We start from the raw sequence: 21497 nt of genomic DNA, 5'->3' as shown, positions 1-21497 counted from the left end.
CTATTGAGTTTTAGCTTTTAAATTTCAAATCTTCAAATCACTGGAAATTTCTGTGCATGAAATCCAGTACCTGACCTCAAGGCGCCTATGTTCTCATAAGAAAACTCAGGTGGGCAACTATAGGTAATATATGTGTAGCTGGTTCACACAGCTCCATGACACAAGAGGCATAAAAAATGCCTATTTATCTTTTAGTCAAATTAAATCTAATAAGACCCTCCTTTCCAAAAGTGATGGAAAGTCTAGCGTCCGTCATTTCAGAAGGTTCTTTTCCCTCCCTTGAGCATAAGAAACCATGGAGCTTATATGATTTAAAAAAAAAGAGGATCCTGACCATCACCCCAGGATGATATATACAGCCTTGCTCCTCGTCCAGGCTGTATGCTAGGTATATTCAGTGACAGGCAGTTTTAATCCCTCCTTTATGCCAAGTTCAACCATGAGGGAGAGTCCGCACACAGCCGCTGCCTTTGTAGATCTTTCCACCTCTGAGATGTTGAATTCAAGTGAGCTCAGCTCTTCCCTGTTTATGAAACTCACAAGCCTCTTTCCAGCCCTGGGGGACGTAGCCACTGCCTCCCCGTCCTTCTAGCCCTCAGCTCAAACAGCTCCTCCTGGCACTCTGTATCCTGCAGCCCTGTCATAGCTTCTTCATAGCACAGATCAGTATCAGAAACCATCTGATTTATGGACTTTTTTTCCATAACCACTTTGTTATGGTTTTCTGGGTTCTTCAGAAGAACATAAATTCCATGACAGCCCAATTTTTGCCAATCCTATTTGCTGATATATATCCAATGCCTAGAAAAGTGCCTGGCACACGCCAGTGATAAATATCTGTTGAATGAATAACTGAGTATGCCAGGTCTCCAATCTCCTCCTTTCCTTATACTATCCACCGTTCTTCTGCCAACAGACCCCCACCCCTAATGGACCTACGTCTTCAAAAACAGCATAACTCAGGGGTGGAAAATGGGAAAGTGTTTTTCATGCTTTCAAGCTGAGTCCACAGCAGAAGAAAAGTTAATTTTTCAATTGCTTATCACACACACATATATATACAGATACATCTTTCATGTCAGGATTATTTTAAGGGAATAGTGGATTAGGGTCTGAGCTGGACCACATCACAAAACTGATCTGATTTTCAGAATGGTGATTTGGACTTAGTTTAAGGTTATTTTTGCTTTTGTTTGCTACCTAGCTACCCAATGAGCAGTGAAGTGAATATGCATGAAAATAAGCTACGGTTGAGTAGAATACTCCTGTTGCCTCCTAATTCCTCACAGGGAGCCCCCAGAACTGAGTGGTTTCATCAGGTCAAGTAGAGTAAGGAATCCACCAAGATGGAAGAGCCCAGAATCTCAGTTTGTTGACTTTCATAGGAACTTCCTAAGCCATATGGGAAATTCCTGCCGCACAGAGGGATATATGTCTGTCCTCTATTTCTAATAGCACCAGTGGGCCAGCTTCAGGTGTGGCAGACTAGACTTGGTCATAACCCACCATAGAAATTATGGTAGAAAATAGCTTGGTATCATCAAAATAATAATAATAAATTATTGGATTATTATTTGAGTTGATGTATGGTTTAAGCAAGGAGAGTAGTGTGCTATGGAAGACAGGAAGAAGAAGATGCCTTCAAACCTAACCTATGAAGTGGTTTTGTTTAAAGACTTGGAGAAGAGTAGAAATTGTGCAGAGGGGAATAACCCACAAAAGTAAGCCTGGCTCAAAAGCCGGCTGTGGGCAGGGGTTTACATTGAGAGAATAGAGCCACCTGGTGGAGAATATTGAAAACAACCAAGAATAATAAGAATCAGTGGAAAATCTGCTAGTGAAATCAAATCCCAGAAGTGGTGACTATAAGAGACCATTTATTTTCATATGTGATGAAATTGAGACCCAGGGAATTTAAGTGCTTTGCCTAAGCTGAAATAATCAAGTAATGGCATTATTAAATGGGTCACACTTTGATATGATTTAAATCCAATATGAACCAAAAAGTGGAGATACTGTTTTGTTTTTTATAAATTTATTTATTTTATTTATTTATTTTTGGCTACATTGGGTCTTCCTTGCTGCGTGCAGGCTTTCTCTAGTTACAGCAAGCGGGAGCTACTCTTTGTTGCGGTGCGCGGGCTTCTCATTGCAGTGGCTTCTCTTGTTGCGGAGCACGGGCTCCAGGTGCATGGGCTTCAGTAGTTGCAGCACGCGGGCTCAGGAGTTGCGGCATGCAGGCCCTAGAGCACGTGGGCTTCAGTAGTTGTGACACGTGGGCTCAATAGTTGTGGCTCGCGGACTCTAGAGCGCAGGCTTAGTAGTTGTGGCACACGGGCTTTGTTGCTCTGTGGCATGTGGGATCTTCCCGAACCAGGGCTCGAACCCATGTCCCCTGCGTTGGCAGGTGGATTCTTAACCACTGCGCCACCAGGGAAGCCCGAGACACTGGTTTTGAAGAACCTCAGTTATCGGGGGGGTTTTGTAATCCACCCTAATACTTTTCAACTCTTGTCTCTCCCTTAAACCCAGGAATCTATAAAAGATCAATCATGATCTCTTAGTCAGTCTTGATTCTTTACCTGGTTGATCTCCGAGATCACACGCCGGATTCACGGCTATTTGTCACAACTTCACTGCCCAGCCTGAAGGACTCCCAACAGGGAGGGAAGCAGAGGCAGCAGCTTCCTTGCTGGAATGAAGATTGCTTTCTCCACACCACCTCTTATCATTTGTGGCAATAATAAGATTCCAAATAAACTTCTCTCGATGATTAGATGAGCCTATCCTACCTCAACTGCAGAAGAATTATGAAAATGTACCTTGTTCGGATTTACAGAGCTGCCTTTGGGCCTGAAACTTGCAGAATGGATCCACTGGAGACATGCTTCTGTACACATGTGAGCAGAGGCTTGTTTTAACACAAGTAGAGCATGGAAGCTACTATGCAGACAGGAATAAAACACCATTACTTATTTCAGTAGAGATAGTCTCTGAGGCCCTATCTTAAGGAAAGATACAAGTAACCAAAAGAAAAAGGAAAGCTATAACACTCAGAATTTTTAGCTACAACCTGTGAAGTCCACTCAGGCTACGTAAGCAGAAAAGGAACTTGCTGAAGTATATTAGACAGCCAAGAGAATTCCTGGGAGGGGTAGAAGGCCAGGCACTGAAACTATGCGGGCAGGAACAACACCCAACCACATTGCAGAGACTTCTGGTGAACCACCTTTGCCACACGGCTCATTCCTATGGCTCTCAAGGCTGAACGTTCAAAAGCTCACTATCACTTTCCCAAGAAACCAGCCATCTCTCACCACGCTAGTCAAAAGAGCAATTCCACCATGTCGCAGAACCCCTATGCACTCACCAAACCCATGACTAGATTATATTTCTGTTGCTGTTAGGTGTGGTATATACCTGAGTTCTGGCCAATAGTATGTAGGAAGAAAAGAAGCATACCACTTCTGGGAAGAGCCTGTAAAAACCTCCAACAAATGGTTCTCTCTGGCTTCTTCAACTGCCAGAGTTTCTGAGAGCCCACGTGGAAGTCTGCTGCGCCAAGACCTCCGATATCAGACTTTGTTATGAGTGAGAAGCACGTGTATATTGTGTTTCAGTCCTGAGGAAGAGATTTATCTGATACAGCAGCTACCGTGACCCTAAGGATACCACTCACATTGCTCACTTCTAAATTGTCTTCTATGGGGAAAACCTAGGTTAAACTGCACCCTCACTGCAAGAAAGCCTGGGGATGCAGGTTTTCTGACATCATTCTTGTGAAAGCAGGATTCTGCATGTGGACAGTTATCAAGATGTAGAGAAAATACTTAGAGCAGTGATAAATGAAGCATGATCCCTACAGAAAGGAACAAATGGTTCACAGAAAATGAAACCTCAATGGCCAGTAAATATGTGAAAGGATTGTCAATTTTACTACTAATCATGGAAATACAGATTTATATCAAAAGTAGAGTATTGCATAGCCAATAGATTGCAAAATGTTCTAAATTTTTCACAAGTTGGGTGCTGATGTGGAGAATCACATTTCTCATCACCTTGGCCAAAATGTAAATTATTACAACCATTATGGAGAGCAAAACTGGACATTATATAATAATGTTGAAGTTGCACATGACAACACAACCCAGCAAGTCTGCTTCTAGACATATATCTTAGCAATGGAGTGCCTCACACCAACAGATAAATGCTGCAGCCCAGAAGTGACAAGTATTGCTTTTATTCACATACCATTAGCCAGAACTAGTCAGATGCAAGGGAAAAGGGAGAGTATTCCTCCCAAGTGTCCAGAAGGGGGAAGAAAACTGGAGATCACTTAGCACTAGAAATCTCTGCCACACTTTTCAAAGAATGTCAATGTTGAAGCCTTTGTTGCATGAATCAGTAACAATAGCCTGACTGCAAGAGCTTCTCACAAAGCAGAGACTTGTTGTCACTGAAGGACTGCAAGAACTTTTGATTGAAACAGAACCCATAGTGGGGTTCCATAGAAGAATGGTTAGCCCTCGAGACTCTGAAACAGAACCCGTAGTGGGGTTCCATAGAGGAATGGTTAGCCCTCGAGACTCTGAAACAGAACCCGTAGTTGACCACTCTTCCTGCCTCCTGCTTCCGCTGGAACAGAAGACTCTCCACCCAGTAAGGGTGTGTGTGGAGAGTCCAGGAGCAGAGGGAGCAGGTGATCTCTCTGAAACTTAACAGAGAAACCCAAGAAACGGAGGGGAGTGTATTCATGGATAGCATTATAGAATCACAGAATGTACATATTCATGGATAGCATTATAGAATCACATATTCACAGATAATATTATAGAATCACAGACTGACCCCTAGACTTAGAAGGGGCTTTAATTTCACACCTTCATTTAACAAATGAGACCCAAGGTTGCCGAGATCACTGATGGAAACAATCACTCTTTTGTTCGTTTTTGCTCTTCCATTGCAGCTCTTTCTCCACAGAATTCAGTCATGAGACTATGAGGCTGGTGGGGGGCGGGAGCAAACCCAAGAACAGACCTCAAATTGTGCTCAGAATCCCTTCTTCTCTGTCACTTTGCCCATTGTTTTTAAAGGAAGCATGTACACATGACTTTTTCATCCCTAAGGATGAGTTCTTTGCCAAGACGTATGTCTGCCCTCACAAAATGAACTCTCAATGGGCTCATTCACTGTCCTCCACCATGTGCACATCTGTTTGACTTTCAGAGTAGATAAAAGTTGGACTTTCAGGCTAAGACCTTTATGACATGAGAAAAATCCAACTAGCCACCAGTGAACCAACCATTCACCTCTAACTGTACCCTAATGGGAAACAAGTCTCACCTTTCAGCCAGTCATGTGTTCCTTGGGTGAAATTCTCTGGAATGCACTGGTTGGTAAAAATATTTCCCTAAATCAAAGGAATTAACCACAAAAAAAAAAAAAAAAATCAACCAAAAAGTTATCTTGCCTACTCCCTTCTTTCCTATAACAATAGAAGATGGATTTTTATAGCTGCTTTGAAAGCTACCAGCACACAGTTTCTTTTAAATCAGAAAATATCATATTCTGAAAATTAAGCTAACAAATGTTAACATAAGATGGGTGATATTAGTTATTAACTGAAATACCCCAGTCTTATAGATTGCAATTCTATTTCTATCTCAGCCCATGGAAGGTCATCATATAAAGATAACTGAAGTAATCATCACATACTAATGATGTGCATTTATCATTGGTTGAGTTGTAGTCTACAAAACATCTAGAAAAAGGGTGGAAGACGAATGGGTCCATCTTACTTACAAGGAACAGAACTTCATCTTACTTACAAGGAACAGAACTTCCTTCCTAGTCTGTGGGTCTGTATAAAATAGGAATGACCAAGCCTTCACGGTTCCATGGCAGAATCCCCCAGATTATCCAAATCCACCTTCTGACTCTGCAGATCAAGTAAACATCTGGTATTAATTTAGTTTCCTGAAAGAGGCAATATACCATAGGATTCCATTACTGAGTAACATCAGTGTAAATGGTAGAGTAGAGAAATCTAAAAGTCCATCTCTCCATAAAAGCAATGAATAAACTGGCAAAATTTGTCAGTATCAAGTTTTTCAGAATGCCGCAATCTAATCAGCTTACAGTAACCATTAATCAAGAAAAGAACAGCTGACCCTTGGGAAAAAGAGCTCTGTGGCACTTTTAACTTACCCTGGCCCCATCCTTGAGTGGCCCAGCTTGGCAGTGGCCTTGAAGGCAACAGTCCACATTCCCAGTACAGGTACCTAGTACTGGAGGGGGGGAAGAGCAGCTTTATTCTTAAAGATTGTGGTTGTTTGTTTCGAACTGTCGGGTAGTTCCCTGAAAGACTAGCTCAAAGGACTTGCCTTTATTTCAAGAAATTCACAACTTTCCCAAGGCTGAGACTGCTACCTGGAGCCGGGAGAGTGGGTGAGGGACTCATTTGTTAAAAACATTTAAAAGAAAATATATTAGCTGATGCCACCTGGGGCAAGGAATAAACGCTGGAATAAACAATAGACAAACTGAAAAGCTTAGGAGGAAAGGCTGGGGTATGAAATGCTTTGTAGAATAAGGGCTTTGAAAAGCTCCCACGTATTCCTAGGAACCTAGGAGGCTACACACATGTCCAGGGCTGGACATGCATTCGGAAAAAACCTGAGAAAGCTCTGATCTCTCACTTCTGGCCGGTGTTCGGGCTCTGCACAAGCAGGAACTGAAGGATAAAGCAGGGCTGTAAATGCCCTGGCGGAGCGCTGAAGACATTACCCAACATACCCAGACCATCTCCAAAGAATAGATGTTTGTTATGGTTCCAGACGTGAAAGACATCTCTGTAGAATCACTGGTTGATCATTAAACTAACAGAGCAGAGATTTCATTGGCTACAATGACGAAGAATATAGACTTTATAAAATTAGTCCATAAAAGTCACTAAACAAGCAACAGCTCCAACAAGCAGTAACAAAATACCCTAGGTAGTGGGGGAGAATCAGATTAGCAGAGTTACCATGTGCTAATATCCAAAATGTTCAGTTTTCAATTAAAACTTACAAGGTGTGAAAAGAGAGAAGAAAGCCAATAAACAGGAAATAAGGAAATTAATAGAAATTTCCCCTGAGGAAGCCCGAGTTCTGGACTTACTAGACAAAAACATTATATTAACTATTTTAGATACGCTCAAGCGGCAAAAGAAATTATACACAAAGAAATAAAGGAAACAATGATATCTCGCCAGACAGAGAATATCAGTAAATGCCTAAAAATTATAGAAAGGAACCAAACAGATGTTCTGGAGGTAAAAATAAAGTACAATAATGAAATTAAAAATTCAGTATTATCAATCATTAAGGAACTGCAACTCAAAACCACAGTGAGAAAAAAAAAACCACAATGAGATGCCACTTCACACCCACTAGGATGGCTGTAATTTTTTGAAACTGGGGAATTCCCTGGTGGTCCAGTGGTTAGGACTCTGCGCTCTCACTGTTGAGAGCCTGGGTTCAGTCCATGGTCGGGGAACTAAGATCCCACAAGCCACGCAGTGCAGAATACAATAGGATAGAATAAAATAAAATAAAGTAATTGGAACCCTTATACATTGTCAGTGGAAATGTAAGATGGTGCAGCCACTGTGGAAAACAGTTTGGTGGCTCTTCAGAAAGTTGAACAGAGCTACCATACAACCCAGCAATTCTACTCCTAGGTATTACCTAAGAGAACTGAAAAATGTATGTTGAAATAAAAACTGTACACAAGTGTTTAGAGCAGCACTATTCGTAATAACCAAAAGTTTCCACCAAAAGGTGGAAACAACTCAAATATCATTAACTAAAGAATGAATAAACAAAACGTTGCATATCCATATAACAGAATATTATTCTGCCATTAAAAGGCATGAAGTGCTGAGCTGTGCTACGTGATGAGCTTTGAAAACTAATGAAAGAAGCCAGACACAAAAGGCCACATATTGGCATTTATGTAAAACGTCCAGAATAGGGAAATCCACAGAGACAGAAAGCCGAGTGGATGCAGGAAGCTGGTGGGAAGGGAAGACAGGAAGTGACTCTAATGGGCATGGAGTGTGTTTTTGGAGGGATGAAAATGGTCAGAGTTAGATGGTGGTGATGGTCACAAAGCCTTGTGATGTACTAAAAGCCACTGAATAGTACACATTAAAATGAATTTATGTTATGTGAATTTCATCTCAATTTTTTAAATGTGTGTGTGTGCACGTGCACACACATAGCATAGGATTAAGTTATTCAAACTGTGGTAAGTCCATAGGCTGTATTTGACACCCAGCTCTACCAGGTAGGTGAATGAAAGCAAAACACTTAACCTCTCTAAGTCTCAGTTTCCTGTGTAAAAAATGGGGATAATAATCATACCTTGCTCATAGCGTTGTTATGAGGATTAAATGAGCTAATGAAAGTAAAGAACATACGATGGGACTAGAACATAGTAAGCACTCAGTAAATAGTGCAAAACATAACTGAATGCACAGAAAATAGATACCTATACAGAGAGAGAGAGAGAGAGAAAGAGAGAAGAAAGAAACAGACTCCTACTGCGAAGAATGTGCTAATCAGCCCACAGGAACTTTCTTGTCTTGAAACTTTTCTGGTAGGAATTTTGTAATTTATCATTCTCTTTTAGATTTGCCTAGAATGACTCAGCCCCCTTAAGGCAAAGTACTTGATAAAATGACAAACTGAAGTCATTGAATTAAAATGTCAAGATCCTGTTCATACGCACGCACACGTGCGCGCGCACACACACACCCCTGAGAGCCTGTCTGACATAGCATATTAGTTCCTTTCTAAAACAGCATCAGCAACGACTGAGGAAAGCTGTTCGTTGCAAGGGAAAGCAAATGTTGTGAATTTCCACTTTGTGCAATGCATTCACCAAAATTACAGCTCCACATAACTTGCAGCCTCTTTGCCCATACAAATCTTTCCAAGGCCGGCTTGAATCTCACCTCGATTGAGCCTTTCTAATCACCCCAGCAGAAGATACTTCATCTTCCATTGAGCTTCTCAGAAAAAGGAAGGAAAGAAGGAAGGAAGGGAGGGAAAGAGGGACAGAAGGAGGGAGGGAGGAAAAATAAAGAAAAGGCACTAATTCAAAAATCCCAATCTCCTACCATAACCTTTGCTTTCACATCACTTTCTCAAGTTCTTCCAATCCCAAGACAAGAGTTCTTTGACCTCATCAACGTCCCCAACACACCGCGACACTTCCAAACATTTTATCCAGCATTGTCCTTCCTCATCCAGCTGCAATTCCAGGATCTAACACTGCATTTGCAAATACCTGCAACTCCTTGATCTCCTGCTTCCAAACCAAAACCCTAACTATGCATGGATCCAATACCACCTAACTCCTCTGTGCCTCAACCTGAAACACTAGTTATTGCTGGAGAAAAAAACCCAACTAAGCAGAATGGTAAAAGGTCAAATCATAGTGAGCAACCTCCAACTTACACTCAACCATGCTGCAAATCTTCCTTTCTCTGCTGAGGACCTCTCCCATTTTTCATGATTTCATACCCCTCCCCTCCACTAAAATTCCGACTTCCTCCTTCCCTTATACACTCAGCTGATACTCATTCTTCACACTTCATGAAGAGTACAGAGCCCTCCAAGCCAAGTCCCTCGTATTTCAGCCACCAAACCTCCATTTGCAACTACTATGTTCTTTCTCTTTCTGTTATGCAGAGGAAGTGCCTTTCCCTTCATGAAACTCATTTTTCTCCATATCTGCTCTGGACTGAATTTTCTCTCCACTCAGGGTCTGACTGTCCACCCAAGGTGTTTATAAGCCAGGTCTGAGTGATCATGGGACAACTGACTCTGGTTTTTCCTTTTGTTTATCTTTATTATGGAAGTTATCACTGATTACTTATATACTTTTTTAACAGAAGAATTTAAGAGAAAGGTATGATCCATTGTCTTCTAAAAGTTCTGACAGGCTTGGTGATATGGTAATACCTCCCCCCCCCCCACCCTGCCCCGACCACTGTCATTTGAGTCAACATTCAGCCCCCATTCCCTTTGGGGGCAGGAATAGATACTAAATTCCACCAGCCACGGAACTAGATGGGCCCAAGTCTTGAGGAGATCATATTAAGTGCTACTGAATATAGTAACTACATCTTGACAGGCTCAAGCCTCTTCCATAGCAGATATAATTGGCACTAATTTTCTAATTTACCTTACTCATAAAAACTGAGTCAGAGAGGTTACCTAATCGCCAGTCTCTGAAAGAGGAGTGAATTCAAAAGGCATCTGACAGCATTTGAGGGGCTTGGGTGTGGGAGGGTTTACCTCCGGGGAGCCACTCTTCTTGTCAGTGAATCACACAGTCAAATTATAGGAGCAAGTGACAAGAATTCGGCTAGATTCCAGCTCCCGGTGTCGGAAGGTTATTCATCAACCCTACAGCAGGAGCTGTCTGTTTGGCAAGGATGTTGCTTCTAATTAGTACTGCTCCCCGTGGGCCACCCGGCAGGACCTTTATTTTCTCCACAGTTATTAATCAGCTCTCCGGTGTTAACAAGAAGATCAGATCTAGAAGTACGTAAATTCACTCTCGATTCTTTGTCCAAGTCACTCAGCAGGCCACCTTACCAGCTCACTAACGAGGTGCTGGCCAACTAACTAGCAAGCTGGGCAGCTCCTGTTCCCAATGATGACTTCCAAAATGGGATTTTTTACATTTCAAATACATAGGCCAATCCAACACACGGAAATGTATAACTTTTCAGCAACTTCCTGATAAAACTTTATCTAAACTAGGCCAAGTTAAAATTGAGTCACTAAATTACAATAAAATTGAAGAAATGCCCAGAATTGAAGGATTCAAATGGGCACAAATTCAACACCTGGGGACTTTACTGTCTGTCCCCAGAGAGGGAGCCTTCATCTGTATTCTGTTATCAAAATTTCATCCTTCTGATGTTTCTTCCTCTCATAACTTCAAAAATAGAATTTATACTCTGAAGCAAGTATTAGATCGAACCTTATGAAACTGCCAATTTTTGATGTCTTTTGACTTACGATCGTGGCAATTTCATACAGTTCAACCTAACGCACAGGCCTTTGGAGGGTTTTTGAAGGGGACTGAGTTTTTCAGGTATAAAAATAAATAATCAAAAAATAAAAATAAATAAATAAATAAAATAATCATAGGAACAAAGTAGAGAGCCCATAAATAAACCCATGCATATATGGTCAATTGATCTACAACAAAGGAAGCAAGAATATACAATGAGGAAAAGACCGTCTCTTCAATAAGTAGTAATGGGAAAACTGGACAACTACATGTAAAAGAATGAAATTAGCACATTTTCTCACACCATATATTGATACAAAGGAAACTCAAAATAAATTAAAGATCTTAATGTAAGACCTGGGAAACCATAAAACTCCTAGAAGAAGACATAGGCAGTAAGTCTCTTTGACATTGGTCTTAGCAATATTTTTTTAGATCTGTCTCCTCAGGTAAGGGAAACAAAAACAAAAATAAATCATTGGACCTAATCAAACTTAAAAGCTTTCACACAGCAAAGAAAACCATCAACAACATAATATCTTATATAATAGTTTGTATATATAATAGATATTATGTACATATAGATTGTATACATATATAATGGATTATAATATTTATTAGGTGGATAGATTGATAGATCTGAAATAGATATAATTTTAAGATCTGATAAACCTGGGTAGTAGATACAAGAATATTTGATATACTTTTCTCCATACTTTTCTCATATTTGATAGTTTTGTAATATATTTTTAAATTAATAACTATTCACAAGAAAATGTAAAACTGATCACTGAGGATGAATTCACTGGTTTGGTCTCTGACACAGGAGAGAAAACTAGGTGTCCAGATGTTCCCCACCTGTTCTCCTCACAAAATTCCTATCATAAGTGATGTCACTAGTAAGAAAACAGCCTAGCACCTGGGATGGGGAGGAAATCAGACTTAAGATGTACCTAAGGAAGATGGATATAGTATATATTAGGGCAGAGATTCTCAATACTGTTTCCTCTACACCATATCTGAGGAAGAAGCACTTCCAAGAGAGTAACCCAGATATTCTTAGATAGCTAAGATTAGCTGTGGGTTGTAAGCAGCATCATAATCTGTTGATTTGTCAGCCAGAAGTCTACGTGTTTCTCTTCCTCATATCAGAGGGAACAAAACCTTGACCTAAGGTTTGAAAAAAATAGGGCATTGACTTTAGGCATCTGACCTCCTAACCAGACTAGACAGAGAACCAGTCCTATACCTGACCTGGGGCGTGGTTTGGGAGGGCTGGTGACGCCTTCTGGACAGCCTCTGCAGCTTCCTGACTGTTTCCTCTCTCTTTCCCTCCCACAGCTGCTCTGAGAGCCAGTCATCACCCCAAAGGGAGGCCTGGGAGTGGGGCATATTAGGGACACTGAGAAAAGACTGAGGGATTGAAAGAGGATGCCATTCCCAGTGCTGGAGCCAGTGGTTGACAATGGTGGTTGGAAGTGGGGTAGGGAGAGGTGCAGCCAGGAGAGCTGATGTTTCCATCTTTCCTCTCCCTCTCACTACCTCTTGTGCTATTCTACCAACCCTAGTCATCTACACTCCCCCAGAGCCTATCCTCTAATAGTGTGAAAAGAAAAGAAAAGAGGAGTGGCCGCAGGCAGAAAGAAGAGAAGTGAGGGGACAGAATGGAAGGCAGTAGAGACAGGAGAGGAGGTCCCATGACTGGACCGTTGACCCAGTGAGCTGGGTCGGTGTAGGTAGGGGCTTATCAGATGGGCCAAAACTAGTAGAGGATAGGGAATATACAGGGCAATTTTTCCAAAACACTAATGAAAGCTACTTTTAAAAAAGGGATTAGATAAGCAACAAGGATTTACTGTATAGCCCAGGGAACCATATTAAATATCTTGTAATAACCTACAGTGGAAAATAATCTGAAAAAGAACATATATCTATATATGTATATATATAACTGAATCAGTTTGCTGTACACCTGAAACTAACACAACATTATAAACCAACTATACTTCAATTTTTAAAAATGGAGATTGGGAGGAATTCCCTGGTGGTCCAGTGGTTAGGACACTCCCTGCTTCCACTGCAGGGGGCACGGGCTCAATCCCTGGTCGGGGAACTAGGATCCTGCATGCCCTGTGATGCAGCCAAAAAAAAAAAAGTGGAGTTTGGAATTCATACTTTACATGATGCTTATATTTTTTTTCTTTTTTTAACATCTTTATTGGAGTATAATTGCTTTACAATGGTGTGTTAGTTTCTGCTTTATAACAAAGTGAATCAGCTATAGTATACGTATATCCCCATATCTCCTCCCTCTTGCGTCTCCCTCCCTCCCACCCTCCCTATCTCACCCCTCTAGGTCGTTGCAAAGCACCGACCTGATCTCCCTGTGCTATACAGCTGCTTCCCACTAGCTATCTATTTTACATTTGGTAGTGTATATATGTCCATGCCACTCTCTCACTTCGTCCCAGCTTACCCTTCCCCCAACCCCATGTCCTCAAGTCTGTTCTCTACGTCTGCATATTTATTCCTGACCTGCCAATAGGTTCCTCAGTACCATTTTTTGAGATTCCATCTGTATGCGTTATATGCTCACATATTTTTAAGTGAAGGCAAAAGAGTCTTATTTTTTTAAAGTTTGTCTTATTGGAACTCAAAATTTTAGTTAGTAGGTGTTTCTGCTGTTCTTGAACAGGCGGTCAGTAATTTGAGGAAATCTGGCCGTTTAAGATCCTAATACTATGGGACTTCCCTGGTGGTCCAGTGGCTAAGACTCCGTGCTTCCAATGCAGGGGGAGCAGGTTCGATCCCCGGTCAGGGAACTAATATCCCACATGCTGCGTGGTGCGGACAAAAAAAAAAAAAAGATCCTAACACTTGTTCCAGTGGGCCCTGGTCTTAATTCGATCCCACACATACCCCATATTCTGTCTGCCTAAAAAATTTTTTAAAAAAATGTTTTCTGTGACTTCTTTGAAATCAAGGTAACCATGAAACCTCTCCATTCCTTCACTATTTTTCCCTCCTATGTCCAAGCTTCCAGGGTGAAGCAGGAGAGGAAAGCAAGGAGACAAAACAATTTCAAGTTTCACTTTACTATTTCTAGAAGGTAGTATTGGAATGGAGGCTGACAAGTCCCAAGATCTACAGGGTGGGTTGGCAAGCTGGACACCCATGAGAACCAATGGTATGGTTCCAATCCAAAGACTGGCGGGCTCGAGACCCAGGAAGAAGCTGATGTTTTGGTTCAAAGGCAGTCAGGGAGAAGGAATTCTCTCTTATTTGGGGAAAGGTCAGCCCTCTTGTTCTAGTCAGACCTTCAACTGATTATGTGAGTGAGGCCCACCTGCGCTAGGGAGCGCAATCTGCTTTACTAAGCCTACTGATTTAAATGTTAATCTCACCCCAAAACACCCTCACAGAATAATGTTCGTCCAATATCTGGGTACCCACGGCCCAGTTGAGACATAAATCTAACCATCAGAACACTTAAAGGTGGAAGCCAGCCAAGAGTGTGTCTTCGTGTATTTCCCACCAGTGCTGCATTTGCCCTACAGAAAATGACAGTAGATCCTTTCATTTCCATGAAATCCATTAACTAACAAATTGTGAATCACTTTACAAATATGAAGTTAAGCAATACTGAACTAATACTAAGAAGGTCTATGTAATGAAGATTCTGACTCCATTTTTTTTTTTTTTTTTTTTTTTTGCGGTACGCGGGCCTCTCACTGCCGTGGCCTCTCCTGCTGCGGAGCACAGGCTCCGGACGCGCAGGCTCAGCGGCCATGGCTCACGGGCCCAGCCGCTCCACAGCATGTGGGATCTTCCCGGACCAGGGCACGAACCCATGTCCCCTGCATCGGCAGGCGGACTTTCAACCACTGCGCCACCAGGGAAGCCCTGACTCCATTTTTGATGTCTGACTGCTAACAGCTTTTAAGTCTCACCCCTCCCTCTCCCCCTTTTGTCCCTGGCCCTGCATCGGAGCTCTCACCCCAGCTTCACACCCTAATCATGATTCAAACTCATTTCAAACCTGCTTGAGAGGCCGACCCTATTCTCCCATGACACCTCAATTATGTCAGTAATAAACTTTTTTATACCCTCTTGTGTATGTGAGACATCATCAGTCTCAAAATCCAATCCACACTTTGGGTGGACGTCCATGTGCCTCTGCAGGGACCATAACAGCATGTATTTAAAATGATTGATTATGTGTTTGCCACTATATGTGAATCCAGCTGTCAGCATACTACAGCAAATAATATTATCAATCTGTTTATTGTCATGATGCTTTTGGAGCTCCCAAGTTCAAAAGAATTCATTCTCCCAGTAAGATTTCCTACTTGCAAAGACTTTCCTGATGAATACGGTTTCGAGTAACTGTAGGAAGTAATTTCTCTAACTCATGCCACTGTCCCTCTCTTGCTAGCCAGAGCGTATATAGTGGGCTATTGTATGAGAACAAAACTTGTATATGATCAATTGCTTATTCATTCATCCAGTATGTGCTCTTTGAAGGCCTGCTATAAGATAGACACTGTGCTGAGCAATGCAAATATAGTGTAGAACAATATAGACAGAATCCCTGCCCTTGGGACTTCTACTCTAGTGAGAAGAGGTAGAAAAAATAATAATAAAGCATATAATAAGTTAGAAGATAATAAGTGCTATGGGGAAAACATGCAAGAGAGTAAGGAAGGTGCAAAGTCCTAGGGCAGAAATGGGGAGTTGGAAATTATTTAAAATTGTAAAACAGAGTAGTTTGGTTTCGTTACTGTTGATTAGTAAACATATTTGGTTTTCCATTTCCAGGCCCATGTTAGGATTGTACTTCCCTACCGTATTAAAGTTAGGCATGGCCATGTGACCTGGTTAGGCCAACGAAGAGCAGAAATGACATGTCATTTCTGGACAGAAGCTTTAAGAATAGCGCGTGATTCTCCACATGCCCTTCCCTCTGCTGCAGCCACAGCAGAAGAACATGCTGAAAGGAAGCTCCTGTGCACCAGAATCCCCGAGTAACTCTGATGAGCAGAAGGCCCTACTCATTTGATTTAACCCAGTGGGAATAGGGGATTATTTGTTACTGGTCTATCCTAATGGATGCAAGTAGTAGGAGTAGACCTCACTGAGTGACAGATGATGGTGACAGATGATGGTGACGTGACAGATGATGGCAACAGTGAAAAAGATGAGGTGTCATCAGAATCTGGGTTGGTTTTTATGTATAGAAAAGAATTAAGTCCTATGTGACAGAAAATGGGGAACCAGTGACACTGGTTCTACTAGTATGTCGGAAACATCTCATGTGAAAAACAACTGTAATATAAGCAACCCTCATCTTCCAGTAGCAGTCTGGGGGGAAGATTATCTAGTAGGTCTACAACAGCATCAACAAACCACAAAATATTCAAAGTAGAGACTTCACTGCCCACTTTGTATACTGGAGCGTTACTGCCCTCTAGTGATGAAAGAAAAAAAGGTTTAGAAAAAGCTAGACAGTGGCCACCAATGTTGCTAAGAAACATACATTTTGAAATTTTCGGTTCTCCTTGTGCCATGACAGGTTACTTCATAAGAATTTTTGATTAGGAGGTACCATGAGCAATTCTTTTTTTTTTTCTTAACATCCTTATTGGAGTATAATTGCTTTACATTGTTGTGTTAGTTGCTGCTATGTAACAAAGTGAATCAGCTGCACGTATACATATATCACCATTTCCCTCCCTCTTGCGTCTCCCTCCCTCCCACCCTCCCTATCCCACTCCTCTAGGTGGTCACAAAGCACCGAGCTGATCTCCCTGTGCTCTGTGGCTGCTTCCCACTAGCTATCGATTTTATATTTGGTAGTGTATATATGTCCATGCCACTCTCTCACTTCATCTCAGGTTACCCTTCCCCCTCCCCGCATCCTCAAGTCCATTCTCTATATCTGCATCTTTATTCCTGTGCTGCCCCTAGGTTCTTCAGAGACTTTTTTTTTTTTTTTTTTTAGATTCCATATATATGTGTTAGCATACGGTATTTGTTTTTCTCTTTCTGACTTACTTCACTCTGTATGACAGTCTCTAAGTCCATCCACCTCATTACAAATAACTCAATCTCGTCTGTTTCTATGGCTGAGCAATATTCCATTGTATATATGTGCCACATCTTCTTTATCCATTCATCTGTCGATGGACACTTAGGTTGCTTCCGTGTCCTGGCTATTGTAAATAGAGTTGAAATAAACATTGTGGTACATGACTCTTTTTCAATTATGGTTTTCTCATGGTATATGCCCAGTAGTGGGATTGCTGGCTGCATCGCATGACACTCCTGTTTTTAGTTTTTTAAGGAACCTCCATACTGTTCTCCATAGTGGCTGTATCAATTTACCTTCCCACCAGCAGTGCAAGAGTGTTCCCTTTCTCCACACCCTCTCCAGCATTTATTGTTTGTAGATTTTTTGATGATGGCCATTCTGACTGGTGTGAGGTGATACCTCATTGTAGTTTTGATTTGCATTTCTCTAATAAATAGTGATGTTGAGCATCCTTTCATGTGTTTGTTGGCAATCTGTATATATTCTTGGGAGAAATGTCTGTTTAGGTCTTCTGCCCATTTTTGGATTCAGTTGTTTGTTTTTTTGGTATTGAGCTGCATGAGCTGCTTGTATATTTTGGATATTAATCCTTTGTCAGTTGCTTTATTTGCAAATATTTTCTCCCATTCTGAGTGTTGTCTTTTTGTCTTCTTTATGGTTTCCTTTGCTGTGCAAAAGGTTTTAAGTTTCATTAGCTCCCATTTGTTTATTTTTGTTTTTATTTCCATTTCTCTAGGAGGTGGGTCAAAAGGGATCTTGCTGTCATTTATGCCATAGAGTGTTCTGCCTATGTCTTCCTCTAAGAGTTTTATAGTGTCTGGCCTTACATTTAGGCCTTTAATCCATTTTGAGTTTATTTTTGTGTATGGTGTTAGGAGTGTTCTAATATCATTCTTTTACATGCAGCTGTCCAGTTTTCTCAGCACCACTTATTGAAGAGGCTGTCTTTTCTCCATTGTATGTTCTTGCCTCCTTTATCAAAGATAAGGTGACCATATGTGCATGGGTTTATCTCTGGGCCTTCTATCCTGTTCCATTGATCTATATTTCTGTTTTTGTGCCAGTACCATACTGTCTTGATTACTGTAGCTTTATAGTATGGTCTGAAGTCAGGGAGCCTGATTCCTCCAGCTCCGTTTTTCTTTCTTAAGATTGCTTTGGCTACTCGGGGTCTTTTGTGTTTCCATACAAATTGTGAAATTTTTTGTTCTAGTTCTGTGAAAACTGCCATTGGTAGTTTGATAGGGATTGCACTGAACCTGTAGATTGCTTTGGGTAGTACAGTCATTTTTCACAATGTTGATTCTTCCAATCCAAGAACATGGTATATCTCTCTATCTGTTTGTATCATCTTTAATTTCTTTCAGCAGTGTCTTATAGTTTTCTGCCATACAGGTATTTCATCTCCTTAGTTAGGTTTATTCCTTGGTATTTTATTCTTTTTGTTGCAATGGTAAATGGGAGTGTTTCCTTAATTTCTCTTTCAGATTTTTCGTCATTAGTGTATAGGAATGCAAGAGATTTCTGTGCATTAATTTTGTATCCTGCTACTTTACCAAATTCATTGATTAGCTCTAGCAGTTTTCTGGTAGCATCTTTAGGATTCTCTATGTATAGTGTCATGTCATCTGCAAAGTGTCAGTTTTACTTCTTCTTTTCCGATTTAGATTCCTTTTATTTCTTTTTCTTCTCTGACTGCTGTGGCTAAAACTTCCAAAACTATGTTGAATAATAGTGGTGAGAGTGGGCAACCTTGCCTTGTTCCTGATCTTAGTGGAAATGGTTTCAATTTTTCACCATTGAGAATGATATTGGCTGTGGGTTTGTCATATATGGCCTTTATTATGTTGAGGTATGTTCCCTCTATGCCCACTTTCTGTAGAGTTTTTATCATAAATGGGTGTTGATTTCTGTCGAAAGCTTTTTCTTCATCTGTTGAGATGATCATATGGTTATTATCCTTCAATTTGTTAATATGGTGTATCACATTGATTGATTTACATATATTGAAGATAACTTGCATTCCTGGGATAAACCCCACTTGATCATGGTGTATGATTCTTTTAATGTGCTGCTGGATTCTGTTTGCTAGTATTCTGTTGAGGATTTTTACATCTACGTTCATCAGTGATATTGGCCTGTAGTTTTCCTTTTTTGTAACATCTTTGTCTGGTTTTGGTATCAGGGTGATGGTGGCCTCATAGAATGAGTTTAGGAGTGTTCCTCCCTCTGCTATAGTTTGGAAGAGTTTGAGAAGGATAGGTGTTAGCTCTTCTCCAAATTTTTGATACAATTCGCCTGTGAATCCATCTGGTCCTGGGCTTTTGTTTGTTGGAAGATTTTTAATCACAGTTTCAATGTCAGTGCTTGTGATTGGTCTATTTATATTTTCTATTTCTTCCTGGTTCAGTCTTGGAAGGTTGTGCTTTTCTAAGAATTTGTCCATTTCTTCCAGGTTGTCCATTTTATTGGCATAGAGTTGCTTGTAGTAATCTCTCATGATCCTCTGTATTTCTGCAGTGTCAGTTGTTACTTCTCCTTTTTCCTTTCTAATTCTATTGATTTGAGTCTTCTCCCTTTTTTTCTTGATGAGTCTGGCTAATGGTTTATCAATTTTGTTTATCTTCTCAAAGAACCAGCTTTAATTTTATTGATCTTTGCTATCATTTCCTTCATTTCTTTTTCATTTATTTCTGATCTGATCTTTATGATTTCTTTCCTTCTGCTAACTTTGGGGGTTTTTTTGTTCTTCTTTCTCTAATTGCTTTAGGTGTAAGGTTAGGTTGTTTATTTGAGATGTTTCTTGTTTCTTCAGGTAAGATTGCATTGCTATAAGCTTCCCTCTTAGAACTGCTTTTGAGGCATCCCATAGGTTTTGGGTCGTCGTGTTTTCATTGTCATTTGTTTCTAGGTATTTTTAGATTTCTTCAGTGATCTCTTGGTTACTAAGTAGTGTATTGTTTAGCCTCCATGTGTTTGTATTTTTTACAGATTTTTTTCCTGTAATGATATCTAGTCTCATAGCATTGCGGTTGGAAAAGATACTTGATACAATTTCAATTTTCTTAAATTTACCAAGGCTTGATTTGTGACCCAAGGTATGATCTATCCTGGAGAATGTTCCATGAGCACTTGAGAAGAAAGTGTATTGTTGTTTGGGGATGGAACATCCTATAAATATCAATTAAGTCCATCTTGTTTAATGTATCCTTTAAAAGCTTGTGTTTCCTTACTTATTTTCATTTTGGATGAGCTGTCCATTGGTGAAACTGGGGTGTTAACGTTCCCTACTATGATTGTGTTACTGTCGATTTCCCCTTTTATGGCTGTTAGCATTTGCCTTATGTATTGAGGTGCTCCTATGTTGCGTGCATAAATATTTACAATTGTTATATCTTCGTCTTGGATTGATGCCTTGATCAATATGTAGTGTCCTTGTCTCTTGTAATAGCCTTTATTTTACAGTCTATTTCATCTGATACAAGAATTGTCACTCCAGCTTTCTTTTGATTTCCATTTGCATCGAATATCTTTTTCCATCCCCTCACTTTCAGTCTGTATGTGTCCCTAGGTCTGAAGTGGGTCTCTTGTAGGCAATATATATACGGGTCTTGTTTTGTATCCTTTCAGCCCGTTTATGTCTTTTGGTGGGAGCATTTAACCCATTTACATTTAAGGTAATTATCGATATGTTCCTATTACCATTTTCTTAATTGTTTTGGGTTTATTATTGTAGGTCTTTCCTTCTCTTGTGTTTCCTGCGTAGAGAAGTTCCTTTAGCATTTTTTGTAGAGCTGGTTTGGTGGCGCTGAATTCTCTTAGCTTTTGCTTGTCTGTAAAGGTTTTAATTTCTCTGTCGAATCTGAATGAGATCCTTGCTGATCATCTTGGGTTTTCCCTTTCATCACTTTAAATATGTCCTGCCAAACCCTTGGCTTGCAGAGTTCCTGCTGAAAGATCAGCTGTTAACCTTATGGGGATTCCCTTGTACGTTATTTGTTGGTTTTCCCTTGCTTTTAATATTTTTTTCTTTGTATTTAATTTTTGATAGTTTGATTAATATGTGTTGGTGTGCTTCTCCTTGGATTTATCCTGTATGGGACTCTATGTGCTTCCTGGACTTGATTATTTCCTTTCCCATATTAGGGAAGTTTTCAACTATAATCTCTTCAAATATTTTCTCAGTCCCTTTCTTTTTCTCTTCTTCTGGGACCCCTATAATTTGAATGTTGGTGTGTTTAATGTTGTTCCAGAGGTCTCTCAGAGTGTCCTCAATTCTTTTCATTCTTTTTTCTTTATTCTGCTCTGCGGTAGTTATTTCCACTGTTTT

This window comes from Orcinus orca, chromosome 21 (assembly GCF_937001465.1).
Source record: "Orcinus orca chromosome 21, mOrcOrc1.1, whole genome shotgun sequence".
In the NCBI taxonomy this organism is placed as follows: Eukaryota; Metazoa; Chordata; class Mammalia; order Artiodactyla; family Delphinidae; genus Orcinus; species Orcinus orca.
This window is presented reverse-complemented; position numbering follows the sequence as displayed.